We start from the raw sequence: 25,189 nt of genomic DNA, 5'->3' as shown, positions 1-25,189 counted from the left end.
TACAGCAAGCAAAACACACACCCTTTTCATGTTAGCTGCTCCTCCTTCCAACTCGATCATGTTCTAGCACCTACATGGTTAGGTGCAGTGTGTGGACTTGGGATATTTTGTGATTCAGTAAATTTCCCCTCATTTGCTTACCCACTGCCTTAGTCCACAGTTACTGCACTAACACAGGCCCTTTCCCCTTGGCAACCACTTTTCCCTGGCATTGTTTTGATTACTCATGCCATACACTATAATGGCAAAATGCAGATTTCACTTAAAATTGACTTTTCACAATTTTTTATTTTTTTATATTTTCGGCACCTTCACGTTTGCGTGCCACTGCTCTGTGCTTAAATGGCTGAGATCAGCTAAAAAAACACTTACATTTTATAAAATTTAAACACTTTTCCATGTCAATGGCCATATATTTGGCTATTGGCATGCCTACAGATTATAATACATGATTTTAATTGAGTTGTCGTACCTCCATTTTGTTATTTGCAGAAATGTGTTCGGTTAGTAACCTTATTAACCAAACACATTTCTACAACTAACACTGTTCTTGCACAGATACCTGCCTGCTTGCTGAATCATTAATTCACTTCATTTGCATGGTTTTCACCAGCAAATGAGGTAATTAGCATTCTGCATGGCTTTCCGTGCAAGAACAGTGTAGGCAGGCTTATGCACTGCAGTTTTGGAGTTTACTGGATCGCTCAGCGGCCATATTCCATGCAGGAGTGGCTACACTGTTCATGCATGGAAAAAAAATGATTGAATCCCAGGGTGAGAGTTGTTATCAAAGAAAATGAATGGAAACTAGAACAATGATGGTTGAAGTACATATTTAGAACTGTAATATTACGAATGATTTTTATTTGTGTCTTGTATTGGTAAATATCTGAATATCTTTATTAAAGTAGACCAGCAATGTAATGATGTTATTAGGAAAAACAAAAAAGTTAGAAACAGATGTAACAGAATGTGGCAATAAGACTACATATCTGGTTGCATAAATGAAACCAAAGAACATTATTGTTAGTCAAAATAACACTGATATGGATGCAGTGACTAATGTAGAATATGATAATAAGAATGTAAATAACAATTGTGCCAATAATCCCCAGGACTCATTAAACTCCATGCAGGAATAGTGCTATGCCTGCATGGAGTGGTTTGTGTCCATGTAGAACAGCAGCACGCCTTGCATATGCATGAAAGCGTGCTGCTGTCTAACCCACATGGACACGAAGCATGTACGAGTGCAGGGGGCATGTCCGAGCAGTGCACGGACACTAAACACACCCCCTGCACTCAGAAAGTGCTGTACAGCACTTTCTAAGCTGTACTGGCATAATATTAGAGCTTAGCTCTAATATTATGCCAGTATCTCAGTGTCCGTGGACACTGAAATGTAAAATAGATCATTTCAGTGTCCACGGACACGAAATAAAAATGGTCAGAGGAAAGCAATACAGGGTGGGGGGTGTCACAGCTTGTGTGACACACCCCTTGTATTGCTAAAGTGCTGCATGGCACTTCTGCATCCTGCAGAAGAAGGAAATGTGTGCAAATGCACATATAGATACCTCTCAACCGTACAGATTTCCGCCCTTGTGACTGAACCAAACCAACCGTGGGTAAATCCAGCATTACCCACACCCAGCTGTGGGTTATTGCTTAAGTATAACATTATAAGTATAATATGCTTAAATGTGCCTTAATCAGTCTGTATCCATCAGACCTTGTTCTGCCAAGCAACAAAATAGTCAGCTCTGCCAAGTATCGACTCTAGGATGCTGTCGTCTGCAATCACAGCAAAACACCACTACACCATGTGAGATGTGGAGAATATGAGCACTTTAACAAACATATCCTGCATTCAGGTCATTTAACATTAATAAAGAAAACAAGCAGTCCTAAGTGTTGAACCCATGACTTTGAACACTATAGTTATAGGAATGGACTACTACACCATCCGGGTTAGAGAGTGCGATGTTGCATTTTCCAATATAGCATGCAATAGAGGCATACAACGTTAGGGAGAAAGCTTTGTGGAACCTTTTGTGTGTTATATAAAGACACACACACACACACACACACACATATATATATATATATATATATATATATATATATATATATATATATATATATATATATATATATATATATATATATATATATATATATATATATATATATATATATATATATATATATATATATATATATATATATATATATATATATAGTCATAATATAGATATGCATATATAAAAATATAAAGGAAGGAAATATATATATATATATATATATATATATATATATATATATATATATATATATATATATATGTGTGTGTGTGTGCATGTATATAACATGCACTACAACTATACCTCAGAACCATCCCTCTCAACCTGTTAGTGCAAGGAACATGTACAAAGGCTGTAAAGGGGGAGGGATGGGCCACATATACGGACGTATTGCAAAATTGCTGTTACAAATGAAAATGTGTTACAGCAACAGTGTGTGTTTCAGCAGACAATCACTGAAGGATATGAGGATGGAAACTGAAATGTCATGTCATTTATTCGCTGACATAAATCCTTGGATCATCACTGTGATTTACCAGACAAATAGAAATAAACTGTGGAACTGAAGAAAAGTATGGTCGAAACATCTGGACATTCTGTGAAAAATCTGGCAGTGGACAGGTATGCTCAGAACCCCTTAGTGCAATGAATCTGGACCAAGCTGACAAAGTGGGGGGACAAAGGTCTGAAAATAGGGACATGTCCAAAATACGTCAGTAGATAAGCTGAGAAAGTTCATGTAGTAACCGTGTATGTCCTAACATATATTGACTGAATTATCACAATTCCAGGACTCAACTGCTTCTCATTAGTTACTGACCTCAATCCCCACATTATCCCATTGATGTTTCATGCATACATAACAGTCATGGGGACCAGATCAAAGATATTGGCCAGACAACTGGACATCCTATGAATATGTGGACATAACACAACATTAGGGAAAGTACACTGAGCTACCGAGCAATGTCCAAACTACAATCAGACTGATATAAGCCAGGTTCAGCTCTGGGGCTGTACACATGTATTAGCAAATATAAGAGGCACTACAGGGATGTAACACTGGTGGAAAACAAACACTGGTGAGCAAGTGCATAGCCCCAAACAAGTGCATCACAGTCACAGTGACACACCAGTAAGTAAACCGAACACAACAGCATAACACTGTTTGAACAACCACATACCATGTGCCACTCACACATTACCCCTACATATACTGGCCCAAGTCACAGTGTACTGGGAATCCTGAGGTGTTACAGGACATGTCACAGTCAGCCCCCACAAGCATACAATCCTGCTAGACCGCCAGCAGATGTAGCAGCATGCAGAGTCAGATAGGTAAAGGATATATGGCACTCACATTTGCTACTCTCCCTACTCAACCCAACAATCATATACGCACAACACTGCTACACAATCTTGACAGTCTGTTTACAATGGCTAGACATACATAACTGTCATATGTGCAGATTTCCACAGAATTACCAGGGTGTGGACCCATAACCCTGGACACTACTTCATACCATGGCCAGGAGTCTGCCAGGTCAGTGGCATGATAACTGGAGTGCAGTTGGCAATTAATGATATACCATACTCTGTACCTCATAGTGCAGTTCACCTGGACAATGCATGGCATACTTGTGGAAGAGTAGGCTAGAAAGGGCAAAATATCACACTTAATGGTGTTACAAACTGAAACAGTAGCTGGTGTTACATGTGTTGTTGTAACAGAACATCCCTGAAGGATATAATGTCAGGAACATCAATGGATGTCAACACTTACTGACTACAATCCTCACATTATTCTACCAACCCCACAAAAACAGATGTTGTTCAAGAAACAGACCAAGCATAATAGGCAAACATCTGGCCAGTCTGTGGACAACATGACAGTTGAGAGGTATGTCAGAGGCATATCACTGTCAGATATCAAGTCATCCAGTAAATGCATGTCCAGACAAACCCTGTCAATGTAGAAACCCTCCAAGTGTATAACAGCACTAATGACATATGATCTGTACCAAAACCTGGAGCATTGTCCCCCATGTTGTTGGGCTGTCTCAACATGTCCTGTCCTGTGAGGTATTTCCACCTAGTGTCTGTGAAGATGTAGCCCTCACACCTATGTAATGACCCCCACACAGGCAGGGGAAATGGCCAAGGCCCACATGAAGGGCATCCCATATGTTGGAACTAGCAGCTGTGTCCAGGCCCACAACACAATACTGTGTTGGCACCTACATAGCTTTATGGCCTCCGCAATACCCAACAGGACAATATCAACCCCCTCAAGATAGGCTGAACACCTGCGGTGAACAGCAGCAATACACAAACCACAGACTTGTTCCCTATATTGGCTGTACAGGGAAATCAGAACCATGCACCAACTTGGCATCAAGTCAACCTTTGTCTGATTAAGCATATAAGGTCACAGGTGGAGTACTGTAAGGCTAACTATGAGTACAAATTGGATACATCCACCAAGGCCAATCACAAGGCCATCTTCACATATGTCTGCAATCTCTGAGGCAACAAACCAACCCACCCTGTAATGTTGGCCAATCAGACCACATGCACACACAACATAGACATAGCCAACTTGCTGCAGATAGGTTTAGGGTAAACACCACCCCTGGCTCAGCATGACTATAGGTGGAAATGCAAAGCACCCACCCCCCTCATTTCCAGTGATCAGGAATATACAGTATTGCCTACTGAAAGGCAACAAATGTAAGTATCCAAGGGACCTGATAATATCCCTGTTTGCATCCTACATGAACTCAGGCATGTTCTTCCAACTCCATTACAGACTGTAGTCACACCAAGTGTTGGCACCATCCACACCCCATCCACATGGAAGATGGCCAATGTCATTCCTCTTCATAGACATGAATGAGGAGTACAGGATTACGAAATCAACTAGCCATCACTGGGGGGAATATGACACTCCACGACCAGCAGTGCAGTGTAAGCAGATACAGTGCTGATACATTACAGGGGTATGTTTTGGTTGTGAGTAGTGGCTACTGATATGCATTGTAGCTGTGCAGGTTCTGTACATACTGTTGCCAAATGTATGAGGTCATGTGATATGTCTCCCTTTTTATGTCTTCCAGGTGCAATGTTGCATCAGCAAAAGTCAACTTTCTCAGCGGCTGAGACAAATATAATCACAGAAGCCATGCTACAGAACCATGCCATAATGTTTGGCTGGAGCCAACAACATCTGCAGGAGAGGACCGGCCTTTGGGATGACCATGTCCACAGGGTAAACTATGTCAGCCAGCACATGCACATACAAGCAGGTCCGGCATCATGAAAGTGACCTCATACACCATGCCCAGCAAAGGGCTGCTGCAGTGGCCTGGGACCGCACAACTACAGGTGTGAGCCTGGCCATGCAGCCCCACTGACAACTACTGGGGAGCTTCTCAGGTACCTTGGGGCACCCATTCCAGTGCAACATCAGAGTAAAGTCCCCCACATACTGGCAGTGGGTGGCACCTAGACAATGGACGAGGAGAGTGCAGGTAAGGCCCCAGTAGAGATTACTAGACTAGTGTAGCAGGCATGCTTGTAATTGTAGAGTATCTACGTGCATGTGTCAGGTCAGATTGCAGTTGTGGAGGGGGTTTCCTAATCCACAGATGTGCACAACTATGGTGAAGGACAGAAAATTGTGTAGTATTGGGGGTTGTACTGTAAATGTGCAGACATGCTGCATCCATCCTGTACCAATGCTACATGTGGGTCTGCTGACAATACTTCTCTCCCACAACTATCTAGATCCATCTGGTCAGCATGTGGGACGGCAGCCTGCAGCAGGTGAGTATGCAATTGTTCTGTTGTGGTTTTCCAGTACCCCAGGCATGTGAAGGCCATGCAATGTACCATGCACACAACTGTCACTCATAGCCACATTGCTTTATGTGCATGTTCCCTTGTGTTGGGGTTAACTACATTGCATCACAGTGGTCACCACAGGGGCTTAGCTGATGAAAATGTAACATCTCTGTAGCATACCTTACAACCTGTCAGTGCAAGACTTCTGGACAGAGAACAACAAAATGGGGGGATAAGTAGCCTAAGGTAGGGACATGTGTGAAACATTAATGTTATATAGTTGATATAAACAGTGTACACACTCCTGTTAAGATGCCATGTGTTTGTGATATATATACAAACTGAGACCACAATATGTCAGTCCACACCTTTTCTAAACTGTAATATGAACTATTACATGAACAATTCACCTGTAAAACCAATCAATCTGTTGGGCACCAAATATGGAGTATACAAACCTTACAATAAGCTGGATGCATATGTCTGCACACCCTTCAAATAATATGTTATTGCAGCAGCTTGTGATTTACTGACAGCATACAGTCTGCTTGGGTACACACCTGCCATCAAGAAAAGGCACTCTTACACCAAAGAACAGTCTGCTGTTCAAGTGGGATAATCATGACATTTGCTCAGTTGCCTGCAACAACCATGGCTTGCAGTCAGCTGGCAAAGCAACAAAGGGTTCTCATATTTGAAAGGTGTAAGTCAAGAGTAGGTACAACTACATTACCACAGCATTGCATACACCATGGAACACAGTAGAGGCAATTGTCAAAACGTGGATTGAATATGGGACAACAGTGCTGTTGAATAAAACTTGATGTCCCTCCAAAATTGATGACAAGACATGTCAAGACCTGGTCAGGGAGGCTGGCAGAGGACATACAGAAACACTGAGGGAGTTGCAGGAATCTCTTGTTAGTACCAATGTTGTGTACTACCTATGGAAACACTCTCCCATATTCTGCATACGTCTAGCCCAAGGGGTAGGGTGAGAAGATGGAAGCATTTCCCCATGCCAGAAAACATCCAGGGGTGGATACAAATTGCAATACAGCACATCATGTCTGCCAAAGGCATGTGTGAAAATGTGTCATGGTGTAATGAGACTATGGATCGACCTCACAGCCACAATACCAAAAGGTATGTGTGGTGCACAAGCAACACCTCTCATAACCTGAAGACCAACATCCCCATGGTGAATCACACTGGTGGCAGTGGCCTTCTGTGGAGATGCTGTTCCAAAGCCAAAAACAGGGCCTGTAGTCACGGTGGTGGGAATTCTGGCCATTTCCAAATAAAACCCACATCTGCCCAAAATCCATCAGGTGTCACCAAGAATGCTGAGGATGGGAATGTGAGTCAGCTTTCAACATGACAAAGACCCGAAGCATACATCCAAAGGTACCAAAAAATGTCCCCACCTGAACACACTCATGGTTATGGATTGGGCCAGCCAGAACCTACACCTACACCAGATAGTAAAACACCAGTGTGATCTGATGAGGGCTATGCACATGAGCTGCCCATGCAATCTGACAGAGTTGGATGACCTTTGCATGGAAGATTGTCCAAATAATATCAAGTCAGGATATGCCATGTTGATAGACACCTTCACAGGAAGAGTGAATGCTGTAAGCCACTTACAAGGTGCTTCAATGAAGTATCATTTGAAGGGTATGCACAATTATGCAATCACCATATTGTACATATTGCAGTCATTATATTTTACAAATAACACGTGTTTGTTTATCGACTGGATTGCAAAGGTCATATATCATATGAATGGTGGTTAACATATTTGAATGCATTACTGTGGCCTCATCTTGTATATTCCAAGAACATGGCATGTTAACAGGGTTGAGTACACTTATCATATCCACTGTAAGCTTAGAAGGTTGGTGGTGTAACAGGAATTGTGTGACCATACATTCACTGCTGGTTTGGAGGTCTGACACTCAAATGTATGCCATTGATCAGTGATGTCACTTTTCAGATCATCCCACTTATGTATCAAAGAAACACAGGTGTTATGAGAAATAGAGCAAACATATGAGCCAGACTTCTACACATCCTTTGAGGATCTGTACAGTTGTGAGGTATGTGCTGTATTACTTGCAGCTGTGCTATACAGGTGAATAGCAATGATGTGTACATGGGTGCAGTCTGTGCTGGTGAACGGCCATCAGATACTGACACTAATCACGCATCCCAGAGCTCTTTATTGTTAGTTATATGTAGTAAACCTGGCTGCAATGCATGACGTTGAGGATCTTGTGTCATGCATGTCACCATATGGGCAATGTGTGGTCTGTGTAACAGATTTGTGCCACCTCATCTGTATATATATGTGTGTGTGTGTGTGTGTGTGTGTGTGTGTGTGTGTGTGTGTGTGTGTGTGTGTGTGTGTGTGTGTATATACCAGCCAACGTCAAAGTGCAGATATTAATGTACATATGTTGTTTTCCCCTCACAGGTGGAAATGGGGATTGAGGTCTCCCCCTTTTGGAAACTGATCTCATTATCTCTGCAGACTCTGACAATGATGATAGGAATAGTGAGGTACAAGTGGGGTTGTCAGGGGATGAATCTGTACCATTGGTTGGAATCCCACTCCTGTCCACACCATCCCTGGACACAGGGACAATTCCCACACATACCCTGTCACCAGTGGCCACAGATGATAGACAAGTTGGCAGGTGGTGGCATTAAACAGGCTAGTGTGGTGAATATGACAGGTGTGAGTGTAGACACTGGCCATAGCCAGAGTGCAGGCGAGGTCCAATAAAGGCGTATGGACAGGGGTGCTTGCAGGAGGGAAGCTGCTCATCAGGCTACTGTTGCAGGTGCCACAGAAGGAGTCACCAGATGCATGTTCTGGGCTGCACAGGCACATAGTGAATGCCACAGCACACAAATACTCAGGGTGGTGGATGCAACTCTCCCTGATTTACATAGTGACATACATGGCCATGTTGAGGCCACACGTCAAAATACTGAGGTTATGAATAGATGGTGGGGTGAGACCTTGGCATTCCTCAGCCATGGAATGTCTGTGCTAGAGCATTTGGTGGGAGAAGGGCATTGGCCACATGGATGTAGGTCATCACCAGCAACAGCTGAGAGTCTATGGGGCCATGCAGCTTCAGACTCCTTTAGTTGCAGTGACACCAGCACTACTGAAGGGGACTTGCTGTCCACATCACACTGGAGCAGGCCATGGCCATGTGGTCCTGTCTGTCCTGTCAGGGGCAAAGATCCAGGAGACAGCAGTCACCATCAGGAAGGAGTATTGCATCTAGCCTTTGGCCTAGTGGTACCAGTGATACCCCTGGCAGGGCCAGTTCCCATGTCTATGACCGGAGATGGTGACCTGGACACCCTGCCATGTATGGTACACAGCTGTCTGATGTACCCCTGTTAAGGCCAGCCACATGGTGTGACTGTGTGCATACATACACACACACATCTGTATCACAAGCAGGTCACCTCCAGACACACACAGCATCTCTGCACAGCCCATTTATTGGACAGCCCTCCAAACACACACACACATGATGTCAACTGTATGGCCCAGGCTAGGCCTCCGGCAAACCCACACCACACCCTGTGCATATGATGATACCTATGCCATAGGTTCATAGGTTCATAGTTAAGTACTAAGCTATCTGCCAGAGGGCATCTATAAGCCTAGCCAGAAAGTGTTGGCTTTCACCGCCCCTTTAGATTAGTTCCCTGTGCCTCTGTCCAGCAGAGCCATTAGTTCCCTGTGCCTCTGTCCAGCAGAGCCACTGCAGTGATCTCTGAGGTAAATTTTCTGTTTCCCATCCACTCATCAAGGTTTCTCTTGAAGAGTGTTAATGAGGGGCTCTGCCTAATGTAGATTGGAATCCTGTTCCAAAGCATGGGGAGTCTCTGGGACAGGAATCTATCCCTCCAGCACATCCTATTTATCATTGTGGTGAGGTTTATATCCCTAGAGCATGTGGCTCTTGGGGATTTGTTTTTTTTTTTTTAGGTGGAGCATGTCCATCAATTCTGGGTTGGACATAGCCTTGTATGCCAGGCAGAGATCACCTCTGAGTAAGCGGTATGCAACCGAGTACAGCTGGAGTTTCTTCAGTCGGGCTGAATAGGGCATCTGTTTGAGGCCAGTAATCCTCTTGGTGAGGTACTTCTGTGGTCTTTCCAGCTGTTGCAGGTGTCTTGTAAGGTACATCCCAAATGGGGTGTTGTACTCTATGATGGCTCTTATGATGAGTAGAGAGGCACAATACCCTCTTTTGTTCTAGATGCGAACCCTTTTGTGATTAGGTGGGCCACATGGAAGGATTTTCTAACCACTTTGGCAATATGATTATCAAAGGAGAGATTACTATCTACTTGGGTCCCCAGATCCCTTATTACATTTTCTGTATTTAAGGGACTACCATGTATGTGGTAGTTCATGGGTACTTTGTTTTTTACAAAGGGGATGACTATGCACTTTTTGACATTTAGCTTGAGGCCATGATTTTGACACCAGGTATCTGTCTCAGTGAGACCCTTCTAGAGGATGTCTGTATCAGCTGGAGAGTCAATTATGGCCCCAGTTTGCAATCGTCTGCGAACTTGGTCAGCCATAGTCCTCCTGTGCTTGCCTGTACCTCTGAAACGTATATACTGACCGGGGGGGGGTCCCAGGACTGAGCCCTGGGGGATGCCACTTGTAACCAGTTTAGAGTCAGACCTAGAGCATGCAACTCTCACCATGTGGGTTCTATCCATGAGCCAATTGGCAACCCACCTCGTGACGAAGGGGTTTATGTTCAGGCTGGTGAGCTTGTCTATAATAACAGAATGGTACACATCCCTGTCTTCCATACCATCAATGCAGGGACATGCTAATATTGGTCTGATGCACAGGCTGAATATAATACAGTGTAGCTATGTAATACTATGTAAGGTGTGTCTGCTTGCATTTGTTATGGGTACACATACAGGTTTTATGTACCATATTAGCCAGGAGGCATTATTGCTGTTAATACCACTGAATGAATGTAGTCAGACATGCTGTATTCTGTTAATGTTCCAGATGTCTGTGTATCTGCAAGCTGTGGCCCTGCAGATATTTCCAAGAGGGAGTATGGCAGACTGGGAATACACTGACCATGTCATTGGCAAGGTAGAGCTTTATATGTACATGTACCATGTGTGTATGCATGCAACAGTGTGTGAGGGACACTGTTGTCAGACAGTGTGACCTTGCATACATATCCCTTGTCACATACAGGTAGCCTTCAAACATGTCAGCTCAGTGTTGTGTACTACCACAGCTTCATACATATAGAACAGGTTATTGCAGTACTGTCAGCAGGTCCCTCACAAGCATAGCCATTACATTAACTGCAACAGATTCGCCTGTCAGCACCTGTTGACCCTGCCAATTCTTTCCCATACACACAACCCTGATGCAGTTGATTAGGACATGCATGATATTGTGTATGACAGGTCTGTGGTATGTATTCCTGAGTCCACCAAGTGGAACAGGGAGATAAAATGGTATACCCTTTACATACACACAGTAAGGACTGACACATGGGATGTGCACACAGTAACATTAACACAGTTGGCAATACACAGATTAGTAAACCTCCATTTCCACCATTATGTACTGCATTACTACATACACATGACATGCCCCACATAGTTTATGTGTATGGAACATAACACACTACCTCTTACAACATGTAATGTTCTGAATGCCTCCATGGATGGTGAGATAACCCACCAGACATAGGATGTGGAGTCATGTAGTGCTCCTGCAAGCCTGGACAAGTGATAGTGTAGCAGATGTTGTATCAGCATGATGTTTCAGGCAGGCATGATGCATGATGCTGACATGTGTGTCACTATCCTCACTGTGGCTAATTTGACAACAATGTCTCATACATGGGCATTAAGGGTCACAGAGTCACAGACCACATATAGTTTGCCAAAAAAAGGCCTAAGTTTATTCCCTGCCTTTCCTGTAACTAGTCTAGTCCAGATATAGCTTTGATGTATCTAGGACTGTTTGTACGCATCTGAGCGGTGCCAAAAAGGCTAGACTTCAATTTCTCCCTTAGATATGTGAGTTCTCTCCTCTCCTGCACTTTTACTAGCTTATTAGTCTACCACTTTACCAGTCTTCTTGTAGCAATTATTGTAGCACACAAAAGTGCTACTAGCACTAAGTGTTCTACAAAGAAACAGCTGCAGTACTTATTATTAATGCCCACCCCTCCAGGCATGTCTAAAGATCAGTTCCTTGTGGTTTCTCCTATTAACCTGGTGAAATTAGGCATCCTGAGGCAATGTAGCAACTGTCTCATGTACACTGACAACCCTCTCCTCTTATCTCCTAACACTGAGACTTGTGAGAGATGCACTTATATGTCCAAATTGGAAGCCATGTACTCTCTAGCCAAGACCGGAATATCTGGTCAAGAGCAGAAGGTCAACATTTGCACCACACCACATGGAACAGATCGCCCTCCAAAGCACATACCAGCACTGCCTTCACATAAAAAGACAAACCACACACCCACCTTTGCGGAGGCTCTCATTAGAAATATACCCAAACAGCAGAGGCCTCCAAGGCAGAAATGCACTTGACCACCACAACACAACACCAATCACGAGACACATAACTATTCTAAACAGTATGCCACTCAACCAAAGCCCCTATGGCAAAACAGCATGCCCAACACACTAGTCATAGGTGACTCAGTAGTGAAGCACACTGATGTCCCACTCACTAGGTTGAATAAGAAGAAAGTAACAGTCAGCTGCCTTTCAGGTGCCAGGATCTGCCACATAACGTACACACTCAGGTCCCTCAACAACAGGTACAAATATGACTCTGTCATTGTACATGTGGGTGTGAGTGACATGAGATATACCTCCCTTGAAAAGAGACATGGAGGAGCTCTCGGATTATGTAGCCCAGGCGGGTATGACCCTAACCCTGAGCAGCATCCTACCATCACCCAGGATGATACCACAGCACAAGCAGTAACTGATTGATTTCAACAATTGGCTAAGTTTCTGATGTCATTCCAAAGGGGATACAGTGTCTGTCTGCCTGGGATGACATGATAGACAGACCCCGATGCTTTACCAGAGATGGCCTGCATCTCTCAACCCTGGGCTTCTGGATACTGGCCAAGGTTCTTGCCACCCCTATAGTGCCTTTATAGGCTGTGTTCCAAAGACCAAATTACCACCATTACAGCTACAAACAAATGCAATCTGAGGGTCATGCTGCTCAATGCTAGACATGTAAATCTCAAAATGCACTCACTTGAAGCACCCCCCCCCCCTTAAAATGGAGAACATCAACATTTGTCCGGTAACAGAGACATGGTTCAGAGCAGCAGGCACTACCAGGATATAACTCATTCAATACCTTTTGGCCCAAGAACATCGACCAAAGCTCCAAAGGCAGTGGTGCTTCCATATTCATAAAGGATACGCACACCTCCAGACTGGTAGCCCAACATAACTCATCAGAGATACTTCAGGTGCAGCTAACATTGAGTAAGACAGTGATTCAGGTCATCGCTTGCTATAGGTCTCCAACCATGTCCCAAGACCCACACTCCATGTTCCTAAGCACCCTGGAGAATATTACGGTCCAACCTAACACTCTCATACTGGGTGACTTCAACTAGCCCTCCCATTATCTGGGAAAACTACTCATGTAGCAATACACTTGCCCAATATTTCTGGGAATTCATTCATTCCAGTGCCCTGGACCAGCTCATTCATACCCCAACTAGAGGTAGCAACATCCCTGATCTGGTCATTACTAACATTATGCAGGTTACTTTGGGGATGACTGTATGAAGATCATTAATGAAGATGGAAAATAGGAGAGGTCCTAGTATAGACCCTTGAGGAACTCCAAGTATCCGGAAGCCAAGGGTTGACAGATGCAGCCCATCTCTGGTAAAGCATTGGGGTCTGTCTATCATGTCATCCCAGGCAGACAGACACTGTATCCCATTTGGAATGACACCAGAAACTTATCCTATTATATAAACAGCTAAGAAATGATACTAAGAAGTCTATAATATTAGACAAAAAAGACTATTACTGTAACCTGCAACATAAACATCAAAATCGACCACAAAAATTTTGGTCCAGCTTAAACAATTTTCTCCATCCAGGTAATACTACTACCCCTAGCCCTGCATCTATCCTCCAAAAACCTCGAGAAAATATTGGCAACACCTTCAACACCTTCTTTACAGAAACAATACAATCCCTTGCCAACCAACTAGGCCCCAACAACCTAGACCCTATTAACCCCATATCCAATACCCACCCATCCTTTAACTTTCAACCTGTACCAACAGCATTTATCCGATCATTAATCAAGAAACTGAAACCCACCACCCTTTCAGCAGACATAGTCCTGGCTGAATATCTTCAAAAGGCTGCAAATGCAATAGCGTATCCCATCTCAATATTAATGAACAGAACAATCTCTGAAGCATATATCCCCTCCATCTGGAAAATTTCCTATGTAATTCTCCCCATAAAGGGGGTAACTCCACTGATCTATCAAATTACTGGCCCATTGCCATTCTGTCCCCTCTAGCTAAAATTATGGAAAAATGTATCCACAAGCAACTCCTTCATTACCTCAATTTGCACAATCTCCTAGCTACCTCCCAGCATGGAGTTATACCCCACCATAGTACCACCACAGCCCTTCTATCCTTCTCTCAGACAATAAATCAAATCCGTAATAATAATACACCCTCCTCTGCTGTCTTTCTTGACCTATCTAAGGCATTTGATATGGTAAACCACCAGCTACTCATTCAAACACTAAAACCTCTTGCCATAGACAGTCTAGCAATACGCTGGTTTCAGAACTACCTAAGTGGCAGACAACAAGTTGTGCTATGGAAGGATAGCCTTTCTTCTCTACTGCCAGTCACCCTTGGAGTTCCTCAAGGGTCTATACTAGGACCTCTCCTATTTTCCATCTTCATTAATGATCTTCATACAGTCATCCCCAAAGTAACCTACATTCAATATGCAGATGACTCTACCCTAATCTGTTCTGCCACCTCCCCATTAGACCTGCAGACCTTATCCCAAAATACTTTCAATGTAGTAGAAAACTGGCTCACTGACAGGTGTCTTCTATTGAATCCAAATAAAACAAAACTGCTACTCTTCACCCCCACCCAGAAAGCTACACTCCCATCATTTACCATAACATCTAATAATGACACAATAATTTCCCCAGAAAGTGATACAAAACTATTAGGTGTAATTGTTGACAATAACCTTAAGTTTGCCGCTCACATCGACAAAACCATTAAAACAGTCAACAAAAAGCTAGGATCTCTATATAGAATTAAGGCATTTCTAACCCCAACTGCTAGGACAGATATTGCCTGAACACATTTACCTTTCAACCCTTTTTTATGCCTCCCCAATATATACAAACCTGAGTAAATCTGACCTCAATAAACTCAATAGCTGCTACAACACCATAGCCAGATTTGCCACAGGCTCAGCATATAGAACCCACCACTGTATTAACCTACGATCTCTAGGCTGGCTAGAGTTTCTCTCTCAAATCCAGTATAATCAATTAATAATAGCCCACAAAGTCCTCCATCAGCCAGAAAGCACACTCATACTCAAAAATATAATTACCCCTTACAGTAACCTAAAAACTCTCTGTTCTTCTGACAAAATACTGACACAAACTGTTAAATCTAAAAACTCAGCAGGTGACTCATTGTTTTGCAACTCTGTTGGAACAATCTGGAATCAGCTCCCTACCGAACTTACAGCAAACCAGACTATTAACCAATTTAAAACATCTCTCATAAAATTCCTAAAAAGTCACTGTCTGTGCCCCTGTACCAACCCTGACTAGCCAGCTTACCACTCTCTTCACTACCTGGCTATCTGTAAAATAGTCAGTGTTTGAGACTTAGTCTCATTCTCATATGTATTGTACTACTGAATGACATGCTACCTTTTTCAGCCTTGTGCCACTAAAAATGTCTAAGTTCGAACAAGAAAACTACAATGTTAAGTTTAAGTATGTATGTATTCCTAGTATGCATATAATCCTATAATTCTGTACTGGTATCTATATGTGACTGTATAAACTGCTACTGTTTAACTCTTATGTAACTATCCACATGTGGAGCTTTTCTCACCGGGCCTCCACTGAAAATGGACCTGTGTCCAGTCGGACTATCCCGGTTAACAAATGTAAAATAAAATAAATAAATAAACATGGGCGACCATTGCTCTACACCAATAGTCAACTCCTCCCTGGTTAGACCTAACCACAAACTAATCACTTTGGAAATTCCCATCCCTCCCACCCCCCTGCAAAGGTAACCGCCATGAAAAACTTCTCCAAAGCTAACCTTGGGCTCCTAAAACAGAAGTGGCTAACTTCATGGCACCCATGCAAATGGAGAATAGTTGCATGACTGCCAAATCATACAGCAATGCACTGTACGAACATGTACACAACTGCATGGATCTCACCATACCCAATAGAAGCAAGACGCTCTCCTCCAAAAAAAAGGAAGCCAATCTGGTGGTCCCCTGCTACAAACAAACTCTACAACAGAAAAAAGAAACTGATATGGAAAAAGGTGAAGTCCCAAGTCTGGAAAAACTCCCATATCAGCCTCAACAAAAGGTTGGGATCCCTCACCAAATCCTGTACAGCTAGCTTTAAAAACAGAATTGCAGCAGATAGTAAAGACAACCACAAGGCTTTCTACAGTTATGTAAAGAATCTCCACGGCAATACCCAGATTTTCTCTGAGCTGCTGTACAATAGTACCTCCTATGCCAAGCCAACAGATATTGCCAATATACTGGCCAGCAGATTCAGTGCCAAGTTTACCCCTCTCTCCCCCACCAAAGGACCAATCACAATACCAGTAGATTGCCAGTTACACAGTATTACTGCTGCACAGTAATCAAGTTTCACGGGAATCATGATGAGTGGATGGGTAATAGACAGTTCACCCCAAGGATCACTGCAGTGGCTCGACTTGATAAAGGAAGTGGGAAGTAAAATTGGGTGGCACAATGGCAGGGCCCTTCTATGGGCTAGGCTTTTAAAGGCTCCTTGGCCATTAGCCTACTACACACTTATGAACGTATAAGAAGAATGACATCAGCAGGACTGATAAAGTAGGGCAGTGGGTGTTAAACTTATCAAAATACTTTTCCTACAAACAGACACACACATTTGCCAGATGTAAGAGTAGAACCCCTACCTAACTAATTATTTGTACCAAAGTGTTACACAGTTATCACACATGCTGCAAAGCTTACCAAGCAAGCAGCTGGCCAAAGGTACTGATATGGGGAATGAAATCAGCAGGACTGATAAAGTAGGGCAGTGGGTAGGAAATATATCAAAATACTTTTATCTACAAATGTACACACACACATTTGCCAGATACAAGAGTAGAACCCCTGCCTAACTAGTTATTTCGACTAAAGTGTGAGGCATTTATCACACACACTACTGAGGTTATTGGGCTGACAGCTGTCCAGAGTTACTGATAAAGGAAATGATATCATCTGGACTGATAAAGTAGGGCAGTGGGATGTGTTGTAGGTGGGAATGGCATAAAACTGTTTTGCCTACAAATGAACAAACAAATCCCTCAGTCTTGCATACGCAACTGTCTCACACACACACAGTTGCCAATATTGGGTTTACAACTCCTACCTATCTAATTATTTCTACTACAGTGTTACACAGTTATCGCATGTGCTACAGAGCTTACAGGGGTAGCAAGTGTCCAATGGTACTTCTAACGTGTATGACAGCAGCAGATCTTGTGCAGTTGGGCAATGTGAAGTGTACTGAGCGGGAACAGTCTGCTAATACTTAGACTTACAGAGACACACATACACAGGCAGGTGATGTGATATTAACACCCCAACCTCAGTACTATTACACAATGGGGCTCAGCTCTTATGCTTGCATGTGCCACTGTTTAACACCATTATGCCACTGTCCACAGCAGGACATCACTGTATGCCATTCAGGGTACCCATGTGTATGACCCACTGCTGTGTCTGTCCCCGTGTGTCCCTCTGTCTATTACTGTCTCTCACTTCCCCACATCTATGTGTGTGTGTATGCTTGACATTTATAGTTATCTGTTTGCCATATGTGTCTGCATGTGTGTCACGCACAACAGATACGGATATATCACATATGGGCCACCTACAGCTAGCTGAGGGGTAATCCTGTCTGATGTGTGTGTGTATGGACAGTTAAGTTGTACATAGCTGTCTGTATGCACAGATATATCTACATGATATAGTCATATAGGGTCTATATTATACTGTTGACAGCTGAAAATGTCTACTCTGACTTGTTCAACACCAAAATGTCGAACTACAAAATTAGCGAATGGCCAAATCACCGATTTCTTTCCAACAGAAAGAAATCGGGTGGCTAAACACCAATGCCACACAAAAACAAATATATTTAAGTGGGGGTTTACCGTTGGAAAGAAATCAGTGATTTGGCCGTTCGCTAATTTTGTAGTTTGACATTTTGGTGTTGAACAAGTCAGAGTCGACATTTTCAGCTGTCGACAATATAATATAGACCCATCATATAGACCAATGTAGCTTCCAACATGTCCTGTGATTCTCTGTGCATACAGACAGCTATGTAGGAGCATGCCCAGTCCATTCCAGAGATAAGTGTACTCTGGTCCAGGGTTTTGTGTGCTACAGACATACCTCTCAGAGGTACAGAAGGCTTTCCTCGGGGTAATGGTTTGTTTTGGCAGACATTTTCTGACATATCTGTATTCTGACAGTGCAATGTATTGTGTCATTACCTAGTGACAGACATCCTCAAATCATCACCGTGCTTTACCAGAGAAATACTAGTCGTATGATGTGTAGACTGACATTATAATGGCAGCAATGTACATTCTTGCCCATTAGGACCAGTTGGGTGGTGTGGCTACAGCCAGTTGAGTTATAGTCCAGCAACTTGTTGATATACTGGCTGGGGATCTTCTGCTTTTGTGGTATCTGTGTAACCTGAGATGGGATATCCTGGTGTGGCCATACCTGTCTGCTGTACATTTTTTGGCAGATTGTCCAGGTGTTTGACTAGAGGTTTTGTCCAGTCTGCATAAACACGCTTTTTTATGGCAAGTTATTTCAATATGATTGAAGAGTGATGTTACAAAATATTGACAAACATTACTGTGTCAGCCTACATAACCTTCAGCCAATTCCCACTACTGCAAACCCCTCACCCTACCAACTTTCTCAGTATGTCAGGGCAATATTTACCCCACATGCCTATCATTGTGCCTTTGTTTCACATTTACTTCTGCCCTTGTTCAGACATGTTGCTGTCAGAGGTTTTGTGTTATCGGTGTGGGTACAGACTGCATTGTACTGTCCAGGCATGTCCATTATATACAAAAGCAGACATAAAACAAGGAAAAAAGCCATATCAACATTGACCACTGGCAACAGTACCAAGAAGCATGATTATTCACAAAAACCCTAGCACCTCAGCTACACAGCCCTCAAGGAGTCCATTATATGTGTAGTATATTCCACATAGCACTGTGGCTTTCAGGTATGTTAGTAGCAGAGCAATAGGTGTCACTGACATGTATAATCATTGGCACTGCAGTTATCTGCATATGGCCCTATGACAGACAGCCTGTACCTAGGGAAGTACAAGATGACAGACAGGAGAACATGCTGGCTAGATCCTGACAGTATTGGCCACACATGGACATAGCTCATTGACCCCTGCACATTGAGCACATGTAACATGTGTATTGGGACAGCCCTACCAATCTGTGTTATGCTTCTATTTCCCTGCAAACATACATATTACTGCATTTCAGTGGGTATATGTGGGGGGCACACCTGTCATTTGTAGAAATTTGCAGAGACTGTGCTGTTATTTGCTTTACATTTTGATTTCATTTACCATACTATTGTGCTCTGTCTTGGGGACTACAGCCATATCAGTAAGGAGCACAGTTGAGATTATTATGGCATACATTTGCATGTCAGACTTGTTACCCTTAAGAGCCTTACTGCAACTGTGAGACCTGCTGTGCTATGACTGTGTGGGTCTGTGGGGGGGGGGTCAGCATTGCTGCCATTTGTGGAGCTTTTCCAGACATTTCTCTCTGTTTTTCTACAGCTGACTTGTTGTGTGGGTCTGAGGGGTGGTTATGGGACCCCACACTGACATCCATGGCTGTGAGCTATGACCCCCCCCCCCCAGTTAGTTGGACCCACACATATACTGCAGTGGGATTTGCTGCCTTGGGTACTACTGCATAGTGTTGGGAGGCCAGTATTGGGCAGATATTTCCTGGTGTCCCACATACCTGTCAGTTGTTTGCTGGTATCCCAGTAGCCCACCCCATTCCCTTGCATGCATGCAACAATACCATACATATGCTAGCAGAACATACTAATACATTAATTTTCTGTTAAGGTAACTAACTTACCTTGTGCCTATGGCAGTTGTGTGTACAGAGCTTGAGGGCTGCCTGTGTTGGATGTACACAGTACACTGCTTATACATGGTAAGTTGCAGGTAGTGTGAAATGTATGTCATCCCTTTTTACTGTGTGTGCGAGTAGAGAGAGGTGTCAGTCCCTGGGTGCCTACAGTGTCAGTGTGTGTGCCATGCGTTCCCTCTTTGCCAAGGCCAGGCCATACTGGGCATGCTTCCATCTGCCTACAGGGGCTGGCTCAGGGGGTTCCTTGTCCAAGTTCCTCTGTGCCTGTGGGGACCTTGGCAATGGTGGGGGGCTGTGTGGCCCTTCCCCATCCTGTTCCTACTGCAGCTGTTTCTGCAGGATCATATTGTGTCACATGGCACATACTATGAACATGTGTGCACGTGTGAGTGGAGAGCACTGCAAGGCTCCACCAGATATGCCCAGGCAGCAGAACTGTAACTTGAGCATCCCAAACACATGCTCCATAATGATCCTGGTTTGTGCATGTGCCTCATTATGGCATTCTTGCATGGTTATGTATGTATTTCTGATGGGTGCCAACATCCACAGCTCCAGTGCATAGCCAGCATCCCCCACCAGATGGCCCTACGAGATGTCCCCCCTGGCAAATCCCTGATATTGCTGTGAGGAATGCCAGATGTGGGAGTCATGATGGCTTCCAGGGCTGCAGCACACACATTCATGATAATGCCCTGGGCATTGCACAAGACCTGGCAGTAGATGGAGGGGAAGCCTTTGCAGTTTTTGTAGATCCTACCCTGCTCACTGGGTGATGCTTTGATGTGGATGTGCATCCAGTCTATGGCACCCAGTACCTCCGGGTATTCAGCTACATGGTGGGAGAGATGCATATTGTTGGGCGGTTCCTTACGGGTGTTGGGGAAGTATATGTGGTCACAGGCATTTGGTAGCATGGCATCCAGGAACTTGTGGAGTACTCAGGATACAGATGCTTGTGACACCCCCATGATATCCCAGTAGGTCTTTGGAAAGTACCTGTAGCTAGTATTCTTAAGGCTACACATACCTTAGTATCCGCTGGGATGGGTTCCCCTCTGTTCATTCTGGATGTGAGGTGAGGCCGGCGCAGCTCCATAATTTGCTGAAGTATGTCCCTGTCCACCCTGTAGTGGTCCACTATCTCCAGGTCATGTAGCCCCTGGTAGGTTACTCTGGGTCTGAATACTCTTCTCCTCCTCTTGAGTTTGGGGCAGTTGCCAGCATTATCCACCTCTCCACCCTCAGCTTCTGGCACATACTGATGGATGAAAGCAATGGCAGCCCCTAACATTTTTCCAGTTAAAATTCCCCCACATGTAGACACCAATGGTGCAGAGTTTGTGGGACAAACCAGACTGTAAGGTGTGTGGATACTTTATACTGTGGTGCTACAGATGCTGCCTGCATGATTGACTCACTATGATAAATTCCACCTGCCACCTAAATTATAAATGACATTGATTTGGCCACTGTGAGTTTTAGATGCATTACTGGTAATTTGTGCATGATTGCCTTTATTCTGCTCTTGCCTTTTTTAAATTATTTTTTACTTACATCTCCTCCCACTTTCTGCTATGCAGCCACATGCCAGATGTATTATTATGTGCTTTTCCTGCCCATTGGAAGTTGCAAGGGTCCCATATTACTGATTTTTACTTCATATTTCTCCATTATTGTGCTGTTGCCCTTTATTTATTTATTTTTTACAACTCCTACCATTTTCAGCTATGCAGCCACCTGCTGGCTGTATTAATGAGTGCTTTCAATGGCCCATTGTGTGTTGCAGTATCCCATATTGCTATTTGTACTGCATTTCCCTTGTTCTGCTATATCCTTTTACTTTTCCTATGTCCTTCCTGTTTAATCCCTGGTGCACCGCCTAGACCCATTTAGCTGGTGTAAACAGCAGAAATGGCCCTCCCCTGGCCACAAACATGTTCCTCAGTTCATGGAATAAGAGTAAACAGCCTCAGACACACACCCTCACTTAGCTGTGCTTAGCTAAGCAGAAACCAGCCAACAAAGCTCCAATGTGCTTACAGCAAGGATGATACACCCCCTTTTCATGTTACTTGCTCCTCCTGCCTACATGATCATGTTAGAGCACCTACATGGTTTGGTGCAGTGCGACACTTAGAAGAAATTTGTGATTCACTGTAAGTCCCCTCATTAACATGCCCCACTGCCTTAAGCCCTAGTTACTGCACTACACATGAGCCTTCCCCCTTAGCAACCAATGTTCCCTGACATTATTTACTTTCTGCATGCCATTGACTATAATGGCAAATTGCAGAATTCCCTAATATTCATGTTTTCACCCTTATTTTTACTCTTCTGCCCCATCCCACTAGCATACCACTTCCCATGCACTCAATGGCCGAGATCGGCCAACAAAAATAAAAGTTTTTTTTTAAGCAGTTTTGAATGTCAATGGGCATATATTTGGCCATTGGCATACATAACCATTCAAATACATGCTTTATTGAGTGCTGACATACCTCCATTGTGTAATTTGCAGAAATCAGTTTGATTAGTAACCGAATGCATTTCTACACCTTACACTGTTCCAGCACAGAGACCTGCCGACTTCCTGGATCACTAGATCAGCTCATTTGCATGGTTTTCACCAGCAAATGAGCTGATTAGCATCCAGCATGGCTTTTCATGCTAGAACAGTGTAGGGTCACTTACTGAATCCCGGGGAATGTTTCTATTGATTTAGATGCCTTTCTAGTGTTCTCCCCTCTGTGAAGGTCACAAAGGATTGCAAACCGAAGAGGGAATGAAGGTTGGACACAATAACAAACCACCAATCAATATCAGACAAGAATAAGAAGTGAGCACAAAAACACAGATTAAGAAAGAGGTTGAGGAAGGGGCCAAGAGCAGAATGTCCCCTACAATTAATAACAGTACCAGCTAATGGTGTTGTGTATACTAGAAATGGATTTAATATTTTTAATTACAGCCATCTCACTATTACAGACAGCTATTTTAATTTACTGGAAAAAAGCTTTACATTTAGCCCCCAATCTAATGGCAATTTAGCTAAGACTTTTATTGATTTAAAAATGTTTTTTATAAAAAAGATAAACCTCAAATTTTAGTTTGACGTAAGGTATGGCACCCAGGTTATATCAAAAATGTGATTTAAGAAAAAGAGCACATTTAACTCTCCCCCTTCTCCTTTCAATGCAATTTTATGAAAAAAAAGTTGTGAAAAAGAAATGTATAGTTTGCATGCTGGCAAGGAGTACTTGCTGCAGTCTGTAGTATAGTGTGCATCAGTCAGGAGCTGGTAGTCTTAAAAGTAAAAGTTGGTGGTAGTCTTAAAAATAAAGGTTAAGATAGAGTCAAATTATATTAATGCATTGTTTGTCACATACGAAGATACTAATATTATCTCTTCTTACTCTCTCACCCCAACCCTTTTCTCTCTTTTTTATTTTGTTTTTATTTTATTTTATTTTTTTTATTCTTTGTTGTATTTTATTAGTTGTCATCAAAATGTGTCTTCCATGTGTATCACATCACTAAATGCTCCACTGCATAGTGGGGTAGGCCTGCCCCACAGGATATTCCTGCCCCCACTCCACAGGCTCCAACACCATTGCCAAGCATGTTTGGAAGCCATCCTCGCAGAACCATCTCTGCTGAGCCTGCACTACCTGCTCCCTCAGGTAGTCCTGCCATGGAGGCCAGTCCTGTGGTACCCTTCAAGAGCAGAAGCAGAGTTTGTGATTTTATCGCCTGCACTGTGATGCCAAGGTGTGTAGGGTTGTGTGCCACACTGTTGGTGCATGCCTACACTAGCTGGAGAGGCACTTTACACAATAGTAAGAGGAGAAGGAAATGTCATGTACTCCAGCCAGTGGTGGAGTGAGGTGACAATGATGACAGTCCAGAGGTGAGGACTCGATTCTCACTGTCACCCAGCTTGACGACCATGGTTTCTGAATGTCCCCACCCTCACCCCAATTATGGTGTCCCCCAACCTTTTGTGTCCATCACCATCCCTGTCTTGGTTGTCTTGTCTGTTCCTCACCTACCCAACTTACTGGACCCCAGACATACCTATGTTCCTTCCCCAACATTCCTTTCTCTCTCTCTCTCTCTCTCTTTCTCTCAAGAAAATAAAATGGGCACCTGTCCCACAAAAATAAATCATTCCATACATAGCACTCTATTTCACACATGTCTTCTTAACACACTTGATTTGGTCCAATTGGCTGTACAACATGACTGTGTTATGGTCACTCCTCTCTCTGGAGTTCACAGTCCAAATTCAGTTAATATTTTGTGCATATGTTCACTTTACACTGTCAAAAAATGGATAGCACATAGGATGTGTTTCTTTCCTACCTCCCTCCTACACATTCCTGCCCTGCTTTCACTTTGTTCTTACCCCTGATTGCTCCCAATTTCACCACTGCCCTATCTTCCCTATTTATTTTCTTTAATGCATTATTGCTTGATAGTGCGCATCGCCCACCAAAGGTGATGTGAAAGTAGTTAAAAGTATTACATACAGTTGTATTCGAACCCAGGCCCAAATAAAAGGATGCATTACTGCATTAACTGAATTCACACGTGCTGCCACAAAGTCAGTTAGCAGGTGTATTCTAGAGACTCTAACTGACAGACTTTTTTCTTCCGCTTGCTTGCTCCCCATTTTATCACCTTCTTATC

This window comes from Protopterus annectens, chromosome 10.part0 (genome assembly GCF_019279795.1).
Source record: "Protopterus annectens isolate FY-2018-M chromosome 10.part0, PAN1.0, whole genome shotgun sequence".
Classification (NCBI taxonomy): domain Eukaryota; kingdom Metazoa; phylum Chordata; order Ceratodontiformes; family Protopteridae; genus Protopterus; species Protopterus annectens.
Note: the sequence above shows the minus strand (reverse complement) of the source record.